Source organism: Macaca mulatta, chromosome 12, assembly GCF_049350105.2.
Source record: "Macaca mulatta isolate MMU2019108-1 chromosome 12, T2T-MMU8v2.0, whole genome shotgun sequence".
Taxonomy (NCBI): Eukaryota; Metazoa; Chordata; class Mammalia; order Primates; family Cercopithecidae; genus Macaca; species Macaca mulatta.
Window position 1 is genome coordinate 50804707 of NC_133417.1, and position 7211 is coordinate 50811917.

Below are 7211 nucleotides of genomic sequence, written 5' to 3' on the forward strand. Positions count from 1 at the left end.
AATGCAGAATTGTAGTCATTCAAAGCATTCGAGAAATATGGGAGTATAAATATCTGGAAACCGTCTCTTAGTTTTCAAAACAAAAGGTGTAAGTCCTTCCTAACTAATTTGAGCTTTATAGCATTTTTTCCAGATATAAAGGGGAAAGCCAGTTAACATTTGAAAGTCCTGAAAGTTTTTTATTTGGTTCATTACATTAGACTGTTTACCTTTGATCAAATTCCTTCTTTTTTACTATTTTATTTTATTTTTTTTTGAAACAGAGTCTTGCTCTGTCAGCCAGGCTGTAGTTCAGTGGTGCAATCTTGGCTTTCTTCAACCTCTGCCTCCTGGGTTCAAGAGATATTCGTGCCTCAGTCTCCCGAGTAGCTGGGACTACAGGTGTGTACCACGACGCCCTGCTAATTTTTGTATTTTTAGTGGAGATGCCGTTTCGCCATGTTGACCAGGCTGGTCTCAAACTCCTGACCTCAGGTGATCCACCTGACTCGGCCTCCCAAAGTGCTAGGATTACAGGTGTGAGCCACTGTGCATGGCCTAATTTCTTCTTTTTAAAACACAGATAAAAATATTATACAAGTCCACTGTTAAAATAGACAACATGTTGCAAATTAATTCTGGTACGTATTTCAAAAAAGCTTAGAAAATAAAGGTGTTAAAGTTGTTTTGGAATATGTTTAATAGTCATCTCCTCTGCTGACAGCTTCTTTACATGTTGGATGCAGCAGTATGGTATGTTCAAATTGCACTGTGTATGATCCTTTAGTGTCACACAATGGTGGATACAATTTCCAAGTCACAGATTCTTCAGAGCCATCAAGAATTTCCTTTCTCCCAAGCAATCCAGCCATCTGTGGCAGAGGGTGAGGGTGCCAAAATTTTCATTGATGACATTTGACAATTGCTTTGTTCTTGGAAACCTTATTGGTACATGTCCAACATCAAAATTTTTCATGTAATGTGAACATCCCATATCATCGTGAAATCTTTTCCTGTACTATCAAAGGTTTCCATTGCATACACTTCCTTTCCTCCATTCTTGTTGCCTCTCCTCCTTTCGCAATGGACGCTGTTTTCCTGGAATGTATTCTATATTTCCCAATTGAGTGTCCATTTAGATTATGGATTGGTTTCACTTGTTATGTCTTCCCATCTATTTCGACTTCATAGGACTCCATAACTTTTTGGATGGCCTCACCAACATCACACAGATGAACATCTATTCCAGCACACTTCATTCCAGTACTAGTAGCATCTTTTACAGATTTTAATAATGTATCATAATTGGGATTAAAAGTGACAGTAAGACCACAGTCAATAGTCAATATTCCTACCACTTATAGTGATTCCAAAATCTATTTTACAGATGTCATCCTACTGTATTAGTGTTGGGTCACCAGCAATGGGAGTATAATGGACAGCACAATTATTGAGAGAACATCCAGCAGGAAATGCCAGGCCTGCATTTAATCCATTCTCTTTTATTAGATTGTGTGAACAGTTTTCCAACTTTTCACAGATTTCTATCATCCCAGGCTTGATCCAGCTCATTACATATTTTCTGACTTGTTGATGTGCTTCTGCAGCTTCTCAAAAGTCATTCCAAATATCTTCACTAGCCTGATATAACACTTTCTTTTCTTCACTCATAATTCTCCATCCATCTTGTGTGGGTGTGTATTCACATTCTTGTCCTTTAGGAAATACACTATTAGGATACAGTCACTTATTGGAACTGAGGGAGGGTCTGTTTGAATTTTGGTTCTCTCTTGTTCTCTTCTTCTTCTTCTTCTTCTTCTTCTTCTTCTTCTTCTTCTTCTTCTTCTTCTTCTTCTTCTTCTTCTTCTTCTTCTTCTTCCTCCTTTCTTTCTTTGTTTCTAGTTGCTCCATCTCCATTACCATCTCTATCTTCATCATCATCATCTCTTTCTTTCTCTTCCGATGCTTTCCAATTGTCTTGTTCCTTCATCCACTGAGGCTCTTAATACTTTATCCATTTCCTGCTGCCCTGCCGCAACCCCTTTACTCTTCTTTTTCTTCCATCTGTTTTTCTTGGCTGCTTCCTCAGCTGTAGAGGCAGCTTCCTCCTCCCTGTCGTCTGGATCCAGGTTGCCATTCAGGTAACTCCCAGAGGAGGCAGGTGGCTCCCGAAGGTTGCTGCCTCCTCCATGCCTGCCATGTTGCCTGAAAGGTTCCTCTGAATTTTAAGGGTAAATGTTTTCTAATCACTTGAATTTAATATTGTCTCTAAGTGTATCCTCTATATTCTAAGATTTGATGCAATGTACGAAGAACCTCTTGCTTGAATCAGAAACATTCCAGTACCTTTCACTTAACTTTGAAAATCAATGTTAGCCTATTATGCAAGTTTTAGTGACAGTATATCTTTCTATGAACAAACCAGAACTTAACACTTCTGTCTATGAATTCGAAGTTATGGTTGTTCATGCTAAAGAAAAGCAAGGTGCTAGAATAACAATTTAAAACCCCCTTTTAGTTAAATTCTCTCTGTTTACTTAATATTTTTCTCTAACAATAGACTCACGGAACTAAATCCCTAAGTTGCTGTTGAAATCTTTTTTTTAAAAAAACACATAACACTTTGTATTAATCATAGTTACACAAACAGTATAGTATTTTCTACACATGCAGTCTAAACCTTAGGTTGATTGGACAAGATCTTTGAGAAACGCTTAGCTGAGTCACAATTATTTACAGGAACCTAAACCTAAGAAGAGTTGAACCCATTTTTTAAAAATTTGTGTTAGCATCACCAAATATTTCTTTCTGGGTGGTCCAGGATCACATTTTCTCCTCAGGTACGTTAGCTGTTCGACATTGGCTAACACCAAACAGCATCTAGGGCCAAGTGGAAGAATTAAGTAATACATAAAAGAAATAAGTGGTTTCCAAAATTTGCCATAACCACCATCTATGTCTTGTCTTAACATATATCTGTCTTCTCTGTGTACTACTGATTTCACCCACGCTTTAGGCTATTTTAATCTCTTGCCTTCTCAGACTACCATGGTCTTCACATTTGTAGCTTGTCCCCTCTCTTTTAGATTCCATTTGATCTTGTTGTGTAGGAAACCTAACTTAGTAATGTAAACCAGAAGATTCAGGTAAAATCTCACTAGCTAGTCAGCCACTGCATTTAAAAAGTTTATGCTTTCAGTTATGGCATTCTGTTGCTTTCACTTACAAATTCTGCAACAATTCCTAGAGATTTTCAAATTTATCAAAAAAATACCCAATGATTAGTCAACAGTGTGAATCATGAACAGCATTCTTTATTAAAACTAAAATAAGCCAGGTATGGTGGCTTATATCTATAATCCCAACACTTTGAAAGGCTGAGGTGGGCAGATCTCTTGAGCTCAGGAATTCGAGACAAGCCTGGGAAACATGGTGAAAATCCATCTCTACAAAAAATACAAAAATTAGCTGGGCATGGTGGCATGTGCCTGTAGTCCCAGCTACTCAGGATGCTGAGGTGGGAGGATCACTTGAGCTCAGGAGTTGGAAATAGCAGTGAGCTGAGATTGTACCACTGCACTCCAGTCTGGGTGATAAGAACCAGAATCTGATTCAAAATTAAAAATTAAAAAAAAAACTAAATTTACAGAAATTACAGTCTAAGTGATATATACAGCACTATAAAGATAAAAAGAATTCATCTGAATGTCACCTCATGGGACTTATAAACTAATTCAATATATTTTTAAAAGAGTTCGCATATTCATTTGTATTTGATCACTAATTTCACAATATACAAAGAAGACTATTGATTCATCAAGAATCTAAGGCCTTTGGGCACAATTTTTAATTCTTCTCAAAATATTTTCTCCTCAAGTCTTAATGACATCCGGTTTCTGCTCCAGGATATGGCAAGCTAGAAGGAGTATTGCTTCTACACTTATGGAAACAAAAAGGCTAGAAAAATTGTAAACCCACAACTTTTCTTGGACCCATTCAAAAGTTGAGATTACAAAACAATCATTTAACCAGAAAACTGGGGAGAGACGGGTGCCTATAGGGAGAGACAGGATATATGCATTTGCTTTGCTAAGGTGGATGTCACCTGGACACCACTAAGAGTTCAGAATAACTGATAAATTGGAGGCAGAGTGCCAAGTGCAGACTGGTAGAGAGGGTGAAGCCTCTGAGGTCCACAGATATGGGAGAAGGAGACTCCCACACACCAGCAGCCTTTTTATCTATGAAGCCCAGTAGGTGTTAACAGGAAGGTATGGGAGTGAGGGGATCAGAGAAGTGAATCCGGAGACAACTTCTTTTATGTAGGACTGGTGGACAGGAAGAACAGGCATGATAAATGAGCTGGAGGTATGGGGGTGAGAGGATCGGAAAGGTGAGTCAAGAGACAGCTTCTCTTATTTAGGACTGGTGGACAGGAAAAGCAGGCATGAAAAATGAGCTGGAGGTAATGATCCTGTATGGAACCAAAGCTTTAATCTACAGGAAAGACAACAAAACCCATTGGTCATAGGCCACTGATATAAGCCTATGGCACCTGACAAAGAGAACAAGAAAAACAAAAAGGAGCAGAAATATGTTCTTAGCAAGAACTATAGCTGGAAAAAGAGCAGTAACATTTTGAGGGCCAAATCACTGAGACCCAGGGATTTTTCCCAACTTAACTACCCACCACCAAGCTAAAAAGCACCAACTAAGGTGATAATGGAATACTGCTGGTTAAGTTGCAAGTGACAGATACACTCTGTGGTACAGCATGAAAGGAAAGGCTAATGGGGAAGGTGGAGTAGAGATTGAGAAAAAAGATTTCGGAAAGCCAGCCGCCATTCCAAGCACACAGTATATTGCTAGAGGAATTTGAAGACTGTGATCTACCAAAGACAAACATAGCAAGGACAATTTCAACACTGAACAACTCCTGGCTAGTTAACACAATCCTATACACGAAAAAGATATGCTTATTTAAAAGCCTAAACTCTAAGTACTTGAGTCTATGATCTCCTATACAAAATACATGGTTTTCTACAAAAAAAATTATGAAGAATACGGAAAATCAACACACGCACTCACACACACACCCCCCACAATGTAATCAACAGAACCACCAGATTCAGATATGGTGCAGATGTTGAAACCATCTGACTGAGAATTTCAAATTACTATGATTAATATATTATACACTCTAAAGGAAAAGATGGACACATTTAACGTTATATAGCCAGTTTTATCAAAAAGAGGGAAAGCAAAAGGAAGAAACAAATGAAAATGGTAGAAATGCACAGCATAGTAATAAAGCATGTATTTGACTGACTTATTAGTAGACTCGACAGAGTGAAAAAAATATTCAGTGAACTTGAACATAGGCCAATAGGAATTGCTTCAACTGAAACACAGAAAAAAAGTGGGAAAAATAAACACAAACAATAAACAGAGAAAAAAGCATCCATGAGCTGTCAGACGAAATCAAGTAATCTAACAATTGCCTAACTGGGATTCTAGAAGGAGAATCAGGAGAGAATGGAGCAGAGAAACGTTTGAAAAAAATAATGGGGCCAGGCGTGGTGGCTCACGCCTGTAATCCCAGCACTTTGGGAGGCTGAGGCAGGCGGATCACAAGGTCAGCAGATTGAGACCATCCTGGCTAACATGGTGACATCCCATTTCTACTAAAAAATACAAAAACTTAGCCGGGCATGGTGGCGGGCACCTGTAGTCCCAGCTATTCAGGAGGCTCAGTCAGCAGAATGGCGTGAACCCGGGAGGCGGAGCTTGCACTGAGCTGAGATCGCCACTACACTCCAGCCTGGGCAACAGAGCGAGACTCCATCTCAAAAAAAAAAAAAAAAAGACCAAGAATTTCTGACATTAATAATAGACACCAAAGCATAGATCCAGGAAACTCAAAGAACATCAAACAGAGTAAATACTCCTCTTAAGGAATGAGACCTGGTGGGACAGGGTGGTGAACACACATATGTGTATCGTATTATATTAATGCTGCAAACAAAAGACAAAAAGAAAACCCTTAACACAACCTGAGGGGGAAAAAAGACAAATTACAGGGAAACGAATATATTATAGCTGATTTCTCATCAAACACTGAGAAAAAAAAATACTGTCTTTCCATAATTCTTTACCCAGTAAAAATATATTTTGAAAATGAAGTATAAATATGGGCTTTGTAAGACAAACAAAATCAGATAATTCGAGAAGATCTACACAGCAAGAAATGTTAAAAGAAATTCAACGGGCAGAAGGAATGCGATATCAGATTGAAATGTGAATCTTCTAAGAAAATGAAGAGCACTGGTAAAGAATAAATGAAAATAAATTAATTTTAAAATTTGCTCTAAAAGATAACTTAATGGCTAAAGAAAAATACAAGCAACATATTGTCTTTATGGAGTGTCTAAAAGAAAATGTATGATCTCAATAGCTCAAAGAATGGGGGAAGAATTGGACATACACAGTTATGAGGTCCTTAAACTACTTGTCAAATAGTATATGATTTTATTTAAAATAAGATTCTGATTAATTGAAAGTATATATCAAAAGCACAGATCACTGGACTGTGAAAAAGTATAAATAATTTAATAATGGAGATAAAAATTGGTTATCATAAAATGTATTATTAACACAAGATAAATCAGAAAAAGAGGGGAAAAATAGCAAAAACAGATAGAACAAATAAAATACCATGTGGCAAAATGGTAGATCTTTATCTCCTAGGATTTTTATTGTATTTTCCTCTAGAGTCACTCTGAAAAGTCTTAATTCATATACATAAATAGAGTGATTTGTGAATAATCCTACTGGGAAGCAAGGGGCATTTATAATATAGGTATAGCTGTGTTTTCTCTGCAGGAAACTTATGGATTTTTTTATACAAAGCTTGTGGCTTTATCTTTACAAAAACAAATGCGTGAATACAATCATTAATTCATCAAGTATTCGTTGAGCATCTTATTTATTTATTATTTATTTATTTATTTATTTATTTTCTGAGATGGAGTCTCGCTCTGTTGCCCAGGCTGGAGTGCAGTGGTGCAATCTCGGCTCACTGCAACCTCTGCCTCCCAGGATCAAGTGATTCTCCTGCCTCAGCCTCCTGAGTAGCTGGGATTACAGGTGTCCACCACCATGCCAAACTAAGTTTTGTATTTTTTTTTTTTTTTTTTAGTAAAGATAGGGTTTCACCAGTTCGGCCAGGCTGG

At 37.6% G+C, this 7211-nt stretch overlaps 1 pseudogene; it reads right to left on the reverse strand.

Annotated features, from left to right (window-relative positions):
* Positions 1–677: 677 nt before the first annotated feature.
* LOC100427095 (methionine aminopeptidase 2-like) lies at positions 678–2179 on the reverse strand (annotated as a pseudogene).
* Positions 2180–7211: the final 5032 nt, after the last annotated feature.